Raw genomic sequence first — 15,986 nt, forward strand, 5'->3', positions numbered from 1 at the left:
TATTGTAAATCATAAATAGCAAATTTTAAGCATCATGGTTACAGATAAACAAACACCAAGTATACACTGCCTGCCACCAAATGATTCATCCCTTCTTAACACACATGATGACACATCACAACAAGTTCACATCAAACGACAATCACTCAGGGTGCAATGAATGGCGTTTACCTGTTCTTCCGGTGTGCTCACTGTGATCAATTTGTGGTACATTGCAGAATCCAGATCCATTTGTTCACGAAGCTGAGAATGGCCATTGTAAATCCAATAATAATGTCATATGTGGGGCAGTTCCTCTAGGGTAGGAAGGGATAGATAGTCACAGTTGGAGGCAGGCACACATTTGTTTATATTCTCCATCCAATGCCCGACTTGAGGGAAATGGGTGTGGGGGGAGGCAATACTTTTTTACTGCACACAGTTGCAACTCCAATCTGGCAATACAATGTGTCTAAGAGTAAGATGGCAGGGATGAATTGGTCAACCAGACAAAACACATAATAAAGTAAATAATAATGTTCTCTAGTAGCTATATCTTCTTTTGTGGGCGTCAAAGAAAGAAAGCAGATCAGCGTTACACTAGAGACTAAAAGAGAAGGTTCTATGGTTGTTGTTAGCCCAGGCTTAGTAGTCAGGGAAGTTGAACTCATTCTCTAGTTGTTCAACCAGAAGTAGGTCATTTAACACATTACTTCCATGACCTGAGTATACCTCATCTTCCTCCTTTGGCACTTTAGGTATGGAGTGATTCGGTGGTATAAAGTGCTGATTAATTTTGATCATGGTTAATACCTTCACATTTTGGAGTGAGAGACTAGTCCTTCTCACTATGACAATGGCACCAGCAGCACCAAAAACCCGCTCAGCTCAGACACTGGCTACAGGGCAAGCCAGATAGTTTATTGCCAGACTGATGAGCACTGGGCATTGGTACCTTTTTCCATACCAATACACCAATGGGTTTTGATCAAGACAGACCTCTGTTGAGTCATCCAGATAGGCCTGGAACATTCACTGAATTTTCTGTGCTCCACTTTGCTCGGCCTCTTTTGCCTTTACCTCTGCACTGGAGTTAAGCCCTGCCAGTAGAAACAATTCAGTCGCAGATTTTGAGGCTGATGCTCCTGGTCTTGTTGTTGATGGTGTTCTTGTTGTTGGTTTTGGCTGTTGTGATCCAACAGCACTGCCCTCAGGCTTTGAATTTGAAGGCTGCCCCATGGGACTTGTGCCTTGGAGGAGTGGGCCCCTAATTCCCTGCTGTTCTTTTTCTAGCTCACTGCCTTGCTCAGCTGTCCATCTTGTATATTTTCTAATATCCCTGTCTGAAAAAGGAATGAATGTGGACAGTAATGGTTTGCACCGTGGATCAAGATTTGTGGCACAGATGTAATGTATGAAGGACACAATGCCTATTTGCCCCTGTTTATTATCAGACAAGCAAAGGATGAAGCTCTCCACCAAGTCTTTTTTTCTTCCACACCTGTGCACATTGCAGACACCTCCGTTAGCTGTTCCTGTATCATGCGCAACATTGGGATAGCTTAGCCCATTGTACTGTCCTCTTTGCTGACTTCCCATGTGAACACCTTAAAAGGTAACAGCATCTCTATCAGGCATTGGAATAGGTATCATAGGCCAAAATGGCTGAAATTAGTGCAGATGCTTCTGCAGGTGGAGAGTAGGTTGCTTACTTGGTCTTCTTTTTTTAGAAAGTCCTATACAATGATGTTGATTCAGTGTGCCTGGAATAGCCACCATCGGTCATGGCCTTAACTATATCACAGCCATTGTCCGTGGCAACAAATCCAAAGACCTTGTTGTTAAAGTCTTCCAAAATGTTTTCAGCTGTATGGGATTTCTCAGTTGCAAGCATCGCTATTGTTGCATGCTTCCGAGCAGCGTCAAAAATATCAGCAGTGCCAACATCTGCAGATATTGTTTTTCTAGCCCCCACAAAAGAGATCCAGTGTGCAGTGATGTACATGAAATCAGTCGCTTGGGAACTGGTTCACATGTCTTTGTCAGGTGGATAATGTGAACAGCACTCTGCTGCAAAGCTTGTGGAAGAAATTCAAGCACATCATGATGTAGAGCTGGAACAGAAACTCTAGCAAACTAGGGCTGGCTGGTAGCCTGCAACTTAGAGAGAATGGCTGCCTCAAATTCAAGAAAACTCACCCCTTTAACAAAAGGTAAAGGCAGGAGTTCCAGCGCTTACATTTCAGCCAGCTTCATGTTGTACAAACATGCCTTTGGGTAGCCGCATTCATACTGCCCCTCTGGCCTAAACATGGCAGGAATAGTAGCCCGAGTTTTTTTCTTTTCCTGATACCACTGATGCAGGTGACTTCTTGAGAGCAGAAGATGGTAGACTCAATGTGCTTTTCAGAGGGGCAGTCACTGTCCTGTGCTGCCTTGGTGTCTCAACCTGGGTCTGGTGCAATTGAGATGTTGCTGATATGTGAAATACTACTGCACTGCTGGTGAGAGGGCTGCTTTGTGCAATTAAGATCTCTTCCTCTTCTTCACCTTCCAACGGGATCGGATTCGGATTCCCTGCTCAGCCAGCTTTCTCCCTCTTCACCAACAACACTTGCAGTTTTTTGTCCACTAAGGTGTGCCTCCCAATAGATCGATGGTGCTTTCTTAAAGGGGTTGTAGCCCGGGTACCATCGTTTGTACAAAGCTTACCCCTACTAAAGCTTGCTCTGTACATGGAGCATATGGCAATATTCATCTCCTTTTGGTTTACCAAAAAGAAGTCCCAAACTGGGGAGCTCAACTTTCCGATGCTGGTGCCATTGCCACTGTCTGATGAACTGGTGCTGGGCAGGCGTTTTGCCATTTGACTCTCTGTAGTACCTACTTTTACTGAGATGCTTGTGGATGTAGGTCGCTGCTGGGCTTTGCAAATATGTCCGCTGGCGGAGGTTGGATCTGTGGTGCCACTTCCAAAAACCCCACTGGAAGTTGGGATAGGATAATGTTGGTCTCAGCTGCGGGTAGGCTAACATCCATGATGACTTGCTCGTCGTCATCCTTCACCATAACTCTAAGGCTTTATGGAACCATCCTATTCCATAGCCTCATCTCGTGGCATGCCTCACTCTCAGACTGGGATTATCCCAGTGGTGTCTAGGTCATCAAAAGGGAGGCTTGAAGAACAAGATGATGCACCACTAACCATCCTTTTCCTAGCTGGAGATCTGGATACATGGATGTTCTGAAAAAGCTGATTGCTCTACTTCTTCAGCATGAGGCTCAATCTCTTGAACAGCTTCTACTTCTGGAAAATTACTATTGGCAATTGTTGTTGTCCACTTCTCTAAGTTTCCTGCAACAATTGGGTTCTACTTTGCGATAAGTCAATTTCAACATCACTGCTCTTCAACATTGATGTGATTAGACTGGATGCCTCTATGACGGACACAGGCTGTCGTGTTTATATCTAGGACCCTAATTCTATATTCCCGATTCATGCCCTTATGAGGTTATAATCAATAATATCCTGATAAAGGCATAAGAATCAAATCCATATTCAGTAATAGCCCATGCAGTCCAAAGCACAACACGGCTACTCCCATCGACTCCTAGAAAGCACAACGCGTTCTTTAAACAAACCAAGTCTCCAGCAGCCCGGGAAATCCCCCCCTGCTTTTGTTTTGATTTGAACAAGAACTCCTGGAGTCTAGAAAGAACTGTTAGTTCTTAGTGACGTCTTACGTCCAACCTTACGTCAAACCCGGCACCTTTCAGGTATAAATATACTAACAGTTGCCTTAAGCAAACACACGGTGGTTTGGAGCAGAGCGGCCATCTACTTGCCCGAGAGCCCAGCTGATGCGAGAGCCCACGGAAGCTGCCCCTCCCGTTTGACGCACTGAGAGAGACGCTGTCTTTTTCTCCAGCCGAGAAAATCCAGCTCCGGCCTACTCTTGCGGGTGGCTGGGATATCGAGTCCTGAGGAAAGAGATACCAGACCTCCCACATTCTATTACCAAGGTATGGAGCTGACTAAACCCTTAAGAGAATTCTTGATGCAGATTCTTGGCAAAACAATCTTAACCAACTTAACTTAAACTGCTACTTACTCATCCCTTCCCAAGTATTAGGCTTAGGTCAGGTACACCGGGGTAGGCTTAGTTAGAAGCACCAGTTGAGTACGTTAGTCAATGTATTTATGTATGTATATATTTTATCCATTTTAAAGTATCATATGGCTAAGAAACCATATCAATGCTTTTACAGTATTATTTCATAATACTACTTTTACTGTACGCACTTTACTTTATGTATTGCAATTGTGGCAATTCACTTCTCTTGCATGAGAAAGAAGACTGCTCAATAAATAACACCTTTTTATTGAAAACGGCCGTCTCTCTATTTCTCTGCACTCTGGTGAAACTAAGTTTGCACGGTTGACTGAGTGAAATAGCTGCCTATTGTTTTCACACGACTCTAGAGATACACTCTATTCTGAGGGAGCAAAGTAGTCATGTTTATGCGGTTGTCAGAAACTGAATCCCCTCTTGTCTGAGTCAGGGAAGTTCACCCCTCCCTATTCATTCAAGAAAGTTTCTAGTGACGTCAGAGCTAGCTGGCGCAAACCTAAATTAAGTTTAACATAGTCAGTAGAGACCTAGATGACCTCAGTCCTACGTCTACACTGCTGTTTATGTTATTCCAATGCACAGAGCCTATTGGGAAAATAGGAACTACATTACATGGCGCCCAACGTTTGGTAAGGCAATAATCTAGCGCAAGACACTAGAGTAACTCAGTTGTGCTTTTTCACACAGAACCCTTTTCCCGTAAAAACTCCAATAGACGTCTGGAGTGAGTAAAAGATTAGTATCCGCCAGAACTTAGTAGGAAGAGATTCCTATGTATTAGTTTTTGGCTTGATCAATGTTGAAGAATACAGTGTTCCAAAATTTTGTGCACCTAATCTTTGTTTCCTTGAAACTCGATCTGCAACAAAAAACTTTCAGTCAGTAAAATGTCAGAAAGTGATAAAGAAAAAGAAAGAAAAGCCTTAGCAGCTCGACTCTTAGAGGAAGACACAGCCCTCCAAGAAAATGACCCGAGTGTTATAATCATTCCGGTCAATATAAGAACTATAATTTTTAAACCTATAGAAAATGGACTGACACCAAGAGATGGCACAGTCATATTCGTGGTAGGGGCACATGAATATCGGCAGACAGAGGTATTCTATTCATGGATAAATTTTCCAGCAGCACATGCTGTGACAAAAGACTTCCACTATTACAAAATAGAGGAACCTCCGGGAGAATACACTCCTTTCGAGGAGATCAAAATCCAACTAAATTACCAAGAGCACCTGCTCTGGTTTAATGGCGCCCTAAAACATAATAATCACATCACCAGGCTCGGTCCACCCGGTAGCCCAGTAGCAACTGGGCAGATCCTATGCAGCTACGCAACACACCCAGACATCGAATAATCTCCAATCTACAAGGCTTGGGTTTACTTTGGGGTGGATCCACTGATTCTGGGGTGCTGCTGGCAGCTTGCTCCTCAGAGGCAGGTGCGGCAGGCACAGATTTCTTTTCCTAACAACAACCTGGGATGACAATGACATACCAGTGGTGGTGGTAAGCTACTTCTTCTTCTCACTGGCAACTTTCTTGGTAGCACCTTTCTTTTTCCGGCCATCTTGAAGCTGTCATAAAGCAGTGGCACTTAGAATTACAAGTTGAAGAGATGTCTGTGATGTGTCGATCACTCATGTGTCACGCCGTGCACAGGCCTTCTTTCTGGCAGTACTGCAGGTGATGTGGCCTCTTGTGAATTTTAAATAAAGAAGCAAGAAGGACATCAGTGAAACGTGGCATTGTTGCAGTTCAATTAGTAGTACAAACAAACATAATATCATTTAGTGTGATCACTGTTTACTCCCTATTATAAATAATTAACAATACAGTGTATCTTTTATTCCTAAAATGGAAAACCACACAAACATAAACTTTCATGGTGACTGACTGTACACTTAGGAAGGAAAGAGAAAAGAAAAATAACAATACAGATGAAACTGTTTGCTTTATGTGCATCACATTATGTCACTCACGTGTGCGGCTGATAAATGACAATGGAAGGAATAATCCCTAGACAATCAATGTTGTTATGCACTTATTGAAGACATGGAGTTTTGCCATATGTAGCGAAAAATGGTAAAAACCAAAAAAGTTTAAAACATTTTTTTAATTAAAAATATAATCCACCAATTAATAAAAAAATGGAAATAATTAAATAAAAAATTAAATGCAAGTGAAGTTATCCTCAAAGATAAAATAATAAGTTATTAAACTGATATGTCATTGCCCAAACATCCATGCAGCCTATGGCAAAGGGCCAGACTGGTTGGACACACAAAATGGCTGCCAGCCAGGGTCATATTGTCATCAACAACAACAACAATACTCAGCAGGAAGGCATTGGGAACAAAGAGAAGACACGCAGGCCTATAGGGAAAGCATACTGGCTGCCTACACAAAATGGCCACCCACCACATGTTCATAAGAGAACACATGCAGGCCTATAGGGAAAGCACATTGTCTATCTAGTGGTAACACAAAATGGCCACCAGTCACATGGTCACAACAACAAGAGGCAGGAGGGGAGGCCTGGAAAACAAAGAACATATGTAGGTTCATGGACATTGACTGCATAACACATGACCCCTGGCCACATGGCATGTGGAACAAATGTAAATGGTGACATATTGCATACACACTGGCCAGACAAAGGAGGCATGGTAAAAGAGATAAACCAGCATTATTTCAGCAATGCCAACAACAAAAATTAATAGGGCTAAAAGTGTTTACAACAACACACATCCTCAACAGGCATTAGCTACACTGGGTGAATGAAAACAAAACATGAAATAACACTGAAAAAACACATTTTGTCTTTCAATCCAAATCCATCCGTGGCCTTAAAAAACTGTTTCATCCAACAGACAACACAGAAACAGTTGTTTCATGAACCGATCATTAGTACTAGGCCTACTTGCTGGAAGGCCCATTGGCAGACCAGGCCACATAGTGAATTGAACTAGAAGAATATTGCACATGTATTAGGAAACATTGAGAAAATGTACTAAACTGTGCAACATTTTTCCTGTATAAATAAGGAACATTACATGCATAATAACAACCAGCAAGGAGGCATGGCAACAAACAAAGAACAAATGCAAGCATATAGCAAATACACACTGACTGCCTACACAAAATAGCTGTCAGTTACATGATCACAAAAAGAATCAGGAGGCCTAGAAAACAAAGAATGCATGCAAGCCTATGGCAAAAGCACACTGGCTGCCTACACAAAATGTCCTCCAGCCACATGGACAACAACCAGCAAGAAGGCATGGCCACAACAGAGAAGACATGCAGGCCTATGACAAAAGGATACTGGCTGCCTACACAAAATGGCCACCAACCACATGATCACTCACAACAAGAGGCAAGAGACCTGTAAAACAAAGAGCACATGTAGGCCAATGGACAGTCAACTATTATACACAATTGCCCCTGGTCTGTGGCCACATCGCATCTGGAACAAAGGCAAATGGTGACCTATGGCAAACACACACACTGGACAGAAAAAGGAGGCATGGTAAAACAGAAGAACACAGCATTAATTCAGCAATGCTGAACACGAACATTATCAGGGCTCAACAAAATGTTTACTACAACACACATCCTTCAAAGGCATTACCCCACCTATTTATATATGCTGTTTGTTGGGGAATAAATGTGAAATACCACAAAAAACACATGTTGTATTCAATCCAAATCCAAACATGGCCTAAATGTTGTTTCATATTCAACAGACACCACAGTAACAATTGTTTCATGACTAGCACTGGGCCTACTGGTTGGAAGGCCAGTTGGCAGACTAGGCCACATAGTGAATGTAATCAATATTGAAAATGTATTTAAAAAGATGGAGAAGATGTAGTAAACTGTGAAACAATTTCCTTTACAAAAGAAGAAAAATGAAATGTAAAGAAATTACTAGGCCCCTAGTGAAAGAAAAGGCCACCCACCACAATACATTTGAAAAATCCATTAAAAGACCAAATAAATCCAGGTGCATGCCCCCAATCAAACAAACAACACCAGTTATTCAACCTACTTGTGAAATCTCAAATACAAAGTCCTTAAATCTAATGGGATATGCAGCAGACAGAAAGTGTGATCCTTCCAGCTCCAAATCCAAACGAAAAGTGACCAGGAAATGGACAAAGCACTGGGAGGAGCCTGCTGGAGAGGAACAGGAAGTTGGAGACTCTGGGCACTTCCTTCCAGTTTGAATAATCGTTTGCAAAAAAAGACTCGCGAAAAACAACAACGCCAAATGTCAATTCAAGGAGGTTTTTAACTCCAAATCATCAGTTTGGGAAGATTTTGATGCTTCTCCAGGAGAAAATCTTCCCCAGATTGCAGTCGCAGTAGATCCTGCACATTCGAGATCGTGTACTGCAAAAAACATTGGCCGGAAGTTGCTGGAGCGTCCGAATGATGTGCTGGCAACTGCAAAATCTTGCGGGTGCATGCAGCCGCCTAGGAAATTTTGTGTCAATCGCAAACAGCACTGACAAGCTCATGGGCGAATACAAGCACCCGGCAAGTCGCTCCTGTGCAGGCAAGAGGACATTTTGAGCATGCCAACCAAAAAATGTTTACGGAGCGGAGTTCTATGCCCAATCTTAATGCTAAGCAACCAGCACAAACACATCCTCCGGCTTGAGGAAAGTCAAAAAACGGTTTTCTAGAGGGCAATGATACCTCTCAGGCACCAACCACCTCAGTCTCACCTCAACAATTCGGAAATCCCTAATCTAAATTTTAAAATCGATGCAAGAGAATATTTTCTTACGTATAGGTGTTAGATGTAATCCAGCATGGTAACACCTTGGAGTTTGTTCTAAAGTCTCGCAATTTTCCCCCACACGGAACATTGTCATCTGTCTCTGTGTTTACTTCTCTCCAAGGATGATATAGTGAAAGTTCTGAGGAATGAACGCAACATAGGGTTCTACTCAGCCGCAATCTGCAGTAGGAGTTCCTGCAGGGCGGTGACTTGGGGAGGGGAAGGGGTAGGGTAGGGGGTAGTAATGTATGGATTACAGAGTTTAACAGGTAAGTAAACATATAAATAAATAAAACAAATTTTGTTGCGCGCACTGCATCGCATTTAGTGATGCAGTGCACGCAACAAAATTCGTTTTATTTATTTATATGTTTACTTACCTGTTAAACTTCGTAATCCATACATTACTACCCCCAACCCTGCCCCTCTCCCTCCCAATGTCACAGTCCTGCAGGAACCCCTACTGCAGACCGCGGCTGATTCTACTCCAAATTCTTCCTCGTCAAAAGAAAGTCAGGAAAATGGAGACAAGTAATGGACTTAAGTATATTGAACAAATTCATCAAGAAATAACCTTTCAAGTAGCTGTCCTTACAGGAGATTCTGCAGCTCATAGATTCAGGGGATTACATAGCTTCCTTGGACCTTCCAGATGCGAATTTCCATATCCCCATTGTTAGAAATTGGGGTTTTGAGTTGGAAGGTTATTACCCTGTCCAAATCACCCCAACATATACTTGTGAATGACTGTTTGTAAGTAGCAATATTGTGGGCCAAGATAATAGCCCACGTACTGAATAACAGGGACACAATCGAAGTCTGTCGATTATTTTTATCAAATGACCGACTTCGGATTGTATCCCTGTTATTCAGGACGGTGGGCTATTATCTTGGCACACAATATTGTCACTTACAAACCAGGGTGACTGCTACCCCTGTGATTATACCTCCGGACTTTCACGGAGGATAACTGGCCACCATATTGGCACAGTCACTCACAAGTATATGTTGGGGTGATCTGAATCAACCTCCAAATCTGAATGGAGGAGGGGGAACCGATATCTTACAGTAATCGATATTCTGCGTATATGCTGGGATTCGCTGCATCTCTTCGACGCGCTAATATAGAGCCCTGGACAGTTCGAAAGAACGAAACGCGTTGGCTGTCGTGCAATTTTTAAAATTAACTTATGGAATAAAAGATACTTTGGATACACTTAAAGCTTTCTTGACTTCATCTCTGGTGCACCGTCCCTACTCTCACGTTTTGTCTGATTCTCAGTGTAGCAAAAGTGCGGCAAGCTCCGGACGGGTGTGCACGGAAAAAAAGGACTTTACTTACTTTGGAAGAGACGTTCTGGATCTTGGTCAGCCTCATTGGTCGTTTTTAACAAATTATTACCCTGTCCAAGTAGGAACCCTTCATCCTAGTCAGGATAAGTGGAATACACTACTGAAATAACCCCTGCTCACCTCCTTGGTAGCTTGGCACGAACAGTCAGGCTTTTCTCAGAGGCAGTGTGTAAAAGCATTTGCACATAACCAACAGTAATATGGTGAACACACTACAAAAGGACACCACACCAGTTTGGAAAAATATCCAATATTTTTATATATCCAAAAAAAGACCAAAAACGCTAAAAATCCACAATACAGGTGTTGGAAATATTAATAAGCAATAATAGACTTAAAATACAGTTTCTTGAAGTTAATTGCTCTTTCCGGGGCTATCAAGGCGTCATGAACAACAAATCCAAACAGTTCCGGCTGACTATGGAATCGCGAGCCAGCTACCATGTTGGGAAGACCTGCAAAAGAGTACCATTAGAAATGCAGGGCGAACTCCTCACGGGTTAAGTCGGGAGCACTGGGGTTGGCAGGCATCGGGGCTGCTGCGCAAAGTGCAGCAGTGCGGCGTGCAGTACCCTCAGGTTGCGGTGCAGGTAATGGCTCAGAGATGGTTGTCCAGCGGTGTCGGTGAGACCAGGGCTTCATTGCGAAGTGATGCGTAGTCATCACGGTGGTAGCAGGTCACAGTGCAAGCAGCAGCGTCGTCATTGCTGAAGCGCTGTCGTCAGCTGCCAAACTTGAGACGATGGCGTTGGTGTCGATAGGCCAACGCGGAATGAGGACAGTGTGTCCTGTAACTTACGAGTGGTGCCCTCGAACCATGGTGCAAGCAGCGGCGTCCATATTGGCATGGAGCATCGTCATTGGGGATACCATTGCGGGAGCATGAAGTGAGACAGTACAAAGTGTGGTGTCCACAGGTCGCAGTGTAAGCAGCATCTTTGTACTGAAGTTGGGCATCTTTGTCGGTGAGGTCAGGGTTGCAGTGCGACGTGAGGTGGTACCCTCTGCAGTGCCCTCTGTGGTGCCTTGAGTATTCAAATGGAGTGGGAACCCAATCTACCCTTGCAGGCAGTTAAAGTCTCACATTCAGACATAAATGTATTCGAACAGAGATCTGGAATATCAAAAATGAATAATGAATTCTAGTCAAGAACAGTTACCGCTTCAAAAGAAGCGACCCAGAACGGACTATTGTCCGTGCAAGATAAAGTATTCAAATGGAGTGGGAACCCAATCTACCCTTGCAGGTATGGGCAGTGAAGTCTTCAAAGAAAAGAGGTTTACCTACAAGGGATTTTGTTTAACTGAAATTTTGGCAATTTTTTGTAACAACTTTTTAAAGTCTCCCCATAAACAGTGGTGGAAAAATGGAAGAAATGGAATAAATCAAAATAAGAATATAAAATGAACACAATTTCTCTAATGAATCATGAATCATACACGGCGCAACAAAATATCTTTCAAAAAAACATTCATATATTTAATATTTAATATATATGTATTTAAAAAAAAAATTGTCAGGGGAAAGCAACAAAACATAGTATGTAAGGCGACGTCAAAATAACCACACAAAACTATGTTAACACCTTCTAAATGTTATTTCAACAATAAATGTTATACAGAGATAGATGTTGGAGTCGACGTTTCGGTCTGTCAACGGAATGAAAGCATCAGACCATCTTCAGGACAGAATGTTGACTGTAGCTCCCTATATAGTACAATGTAAAATAAACAATATTGCAACACTGTATAAGCAAACTGAGTTTTAAAAAGGCACCCGTGTGGAAAATTAAAGAAAAAGGTGGTTGAACTTTAACCATCACCAAAGGATAACATTCTGCATAATTGATTTAGAAAAGAGCTCTTCTTTACTTTACTTACACAAAAGTTAACAGCTGAACTGTAACCTATTCTATTAATTTAGCAGGTGTGGTTGTTGAGAAATATATAATGAAGCTTAAAATAGAAAAACAAATTTTACTATCCAACCTCGAACTTTAGACGGACACTGAGTCAGCTGCGTGGTCGTTGACAGCGTCGGGTTACTTCTTCTTCTGTTGCCCAGTGCTGGTAGCAGATGAACATGAAATCTTTGCTTTTCCTGAAACTTCCTGAACAGGGGACAAGCTCTACCTTAAGCCCTTTGAGAAACTCGCCGAGAGAAGTTGCAGAAAGTTCAGTCCAGTCCTTTCACTCCCCAAGACAGAAGTAGCCACTGCAGACCAACACAGCAAAGCTCTCAGCAAAGTAGTAGTTCCTTCTCACAGCTTCTAAAGCTCTTCTTCTTAGCAGTCTTCTTGGTGCAAAAGAGTTCTGAAGTTCTGGGGTATACTAAGTTTCTCTTTGTTCTATCAGACAGAGAGGATCTGGGCTCAGTCCAAACCAGTTCTGTCCTTTCTGGCCCAGCTTCCCAGCAGGAGATGGAGATAGTATTGTATAAGGCAGACCAGGCCCTTTCAGGTGCAAGGAAATCTCCTCCCACTACTCTAAATGCAGTCCAGGTCTATCAGCCCAGCCAGACTCATCCAGGAAAGGCAGGATACCCCCCCCCAGTGGCTGTCTACAGTGAACAGACATCCCCAGCCCCTGTCACTCCAAAGCCAGACAATCGATCCACAAGCCAGCAGAGGAACACTGAATGGCTGAGCAAGAACCTACCCACTTTCTAAATGTGGCATTTCCAAACACAAAACCTAAAAATCATCTTTACTAAAAGATGCACTTTTACATTCTGAGTCCAGGCATACTAAACTCGTGTTCCCTCTCTTGTCCCAATGAGAAATTAGGCTTATAAAATGTTATAACTAAACTCCCATTCTATCTTATGGGACAGATAGCTTTTCCATAATGAAAAACAAAATATACTGTAATTCGCTACCAGGACATGGTACACACACAAGTGTTTGTCCTACCGTTCACATACACTGCACCCTGCCCAACGGGGTACCTTAGGCCTACTTTAGAGGTGGGTTATATGTTTGTAAGAAAAGGGGAGGTTAGGGCCTGGCAAGTAGGTGCACCTGCCAGGTCGATATGGCAGTTACAAACTTCACGTGCACACTACAGTGGCAGGTCTGAGAACCCTTTTCAGGGCCGCTTGTGTGAGTGGCATAACCTGAGCAGCATTTGATTTACAGGCCCTAGTCACCCTCAGTGCACTTTACTATGGATTTACTATCAAATCAAAGATGCCAATTATGGAAACACCAATCCATAACATAATTTACAACAGAAGCACTTGCACTTTAACACTGAATAGCAGTGAGAAAGTGTGCAGAGACACTAAGCCATTGAAAACAGAGTCAAACCGGGAGGTCAGAAAGCAAAAAGACAGGGGAGGTGTTAACCCCTGAACTTTTTGCCTTGTAAGGTTACCTCATTACAGTGATTCCTGGTCTTTGCGCACTTTAGCACTGTGGCGCAGTGTAAAGTGCGTGCGTGTGTGAGAATGGCCTGCCCTCCCATAGGAATGCATGGGGAATATGTCTGTCCATGGTAATTCCTGATGCGTGGGGAGTGCAAGGTTGAGTTTGGTATGTGCGAACTCGTGAGATTGGATGCTGTGTGATGATGTGTGCGGCTTTAATGTGGCTAGTGTGGAAGTGCTACTTCTATAAGTTGGCATGTCTGTGAAATTTATGTGAATTGGCTGTCCAGCTTGTGATTGGCTGGAGCTGGCTGGTGAGCCTGGCTCCAGGAGTCAGGTTGGGTCTGCCCCAGTGGTGAGTGGAGAGATCTGCATGATTGTTGTAAGTGAGGGGTGCACCTGGGACCTGAATAGGGCTGGGCTTACCCCACACAATACTGGCTCCACCCCCTGTGGTGCGACTGATGAACCTAGCATGTCATGTGAATAGGAAGAGGGGCTGAGCAACAGAGTGCTCCAAAACCAGCTGAGTCTGGTTTTCCCCCACCCTGCACCCTATAGACAAAGGGATTTTGAGTATAAAAAAAAGCTGTGACCTCATAAAAAATGTTCTTGTTTTTCCTGACTAGAATCTACCAGGGGCGTGCTGCTGCTGGGGCCCAGGGGAAGGCTTGCCTCCCTGGGCCCTGCCCAGCCCCTGGATTGCTGATGGACTTTGTGCTGGGACCCCTCTGCCTTGCCTGGGGGACGGGAGGACTTCCCTGCGCTGAGCAGCTGGTTGCTCCATTTCTTTATGCCCAGGACTGACTGAAACCCCTTTTAGTCCCAGTTGCTTTGTTGGGCCAGGGTTTCTGTCTCCTTCAGCGCCTGGGAAGCGCTTTGTTTTGAAGTGTCCTGTGCGTGGTACGCAGGAGCCTACCCTGCATTGTGCCTGTGGATTGTGTGCTCTACTCGAGCAGGATCCTACCCTGCATTTGTTCCTTTGTGGTTGCCTAAGGGTGCCACCCCGTTTTTTTAATTATTTAGGCAAGGGTGCCCACCCCGTTTCTACTTTTATTTATAATGTACTTGAGGGAGCCTACCCCTCTTTTCAGCCAGAGAAATCACCACCGCAGCCCTGAGCTGCTTGTTGACACGTTGCTGGGCTGCTGCCTGCCGCGACCCAGAAGTAATGGAGGTGGGCAGGGCCTGGTATGGAGAGGGAGACCAGAGATGCTGCCTGCCTGCCTGCCCGCGGTGCCGGAAAGAGAATCTGGTGCTGCATGGGGAGGCCGGGAGCCTACCCCACCTCCCCGAGTGGCCGCAGGAAGATCCGGAGCCTTGCGGGCTCCATTTTAAAAGTCCCGGTCCCGAGATGGGGGACCAGGTGAAGACCAGGGTGAAGCGGGCGCACTTTGAAGGCGGGGCTCTCAGGTGGTGAGAGAGCCGCACAAAGTGCAACCGCCGCACCGGAGAGAGGAGTCCCCCGCAAGCAGCCCTGTGAGTACAAAAGGGCTGGGGGGTTCCGTGGGGACTATCGGTGCAGCCAGGTCCAGGCACAGCACCATGGGAGGGAGTATTCGACCGGCCCTGTTTGGCAGCGGCCCGCTCCTCCGTTTTGCTCATTGTTTGTCCTAGAGCCCACGAGGCTCCAACGTGTTGGGGCATTCTTATTCAAGGAGCTGGGTAGCTCCCCAGCCCCCCATGAGTTGTTCCGAGCCCGAGGGCTCCAACGATGGCCAGAGTTATGTAAAGGGCCCCGATGGGGGTCCCAAGGGCCAGAGGGGCCCGTGTTTGTGCCTCTGAGGGCCCCAGTTGTTCTAGAGCCTAGGAGGGCTCCCATGGGTACACTATCTGTCTTGAGAGCCTAGATGGCTCCAGCCTGTACCGCAGCCCTGTTCTTGTCCCTCAGCTGCCCAGCAAGCTGTGGGCAGCTGCTACGTTTAGGTTTGGCGCAGTGGTGCAACCTGGACCTCAATGTGATTTATGCGCTAAATGTGATTATGTGCTAATGCTTTGGGTGTAAGGAGATGTACTGTGTATAGTATGTTTTGCGCACCCTGTGTTGATACCTCTAGATATGGTTTATGCATAGGAGGTTGTTATACCTGTTTTAGGTTTGTGTTAGGAAGATTATACTTCCCTGTGTGATTTACGCCCCTAGTGTAAGGTTTTACTCAGGTGGTGAGGGTCTAATGTAGTTAGACTGATGGGATACTGTGTAGGATGGATTTCATGGCGCAGACTGTTGCAAAGTTCAGTGGTTTACCAGTGGTTACGGGTTGTGTTTACCATGATTATTTGGTGCTACAAATGTTCTGTGTTCTAATTGCTATTCCTGCCAAGTGCTATTTTTAAAAAGTGCTAATTCTACCAAGTGCTAGTT

This window comes from Lissotriton vulgaris, chromosome 3_1 (genome assembly GCF_964263255.1).
Source record: "Lissotriton vulgaris chromosome 3_1, aLisVul1.2, whole genome shotgun sequence".
Lineage (NCBI taxonomy): Eukaryota > Metazoa > Chordata > Amphibia > Caudata > Salamandridae > Lissotriton > Lissotriton vulgaris.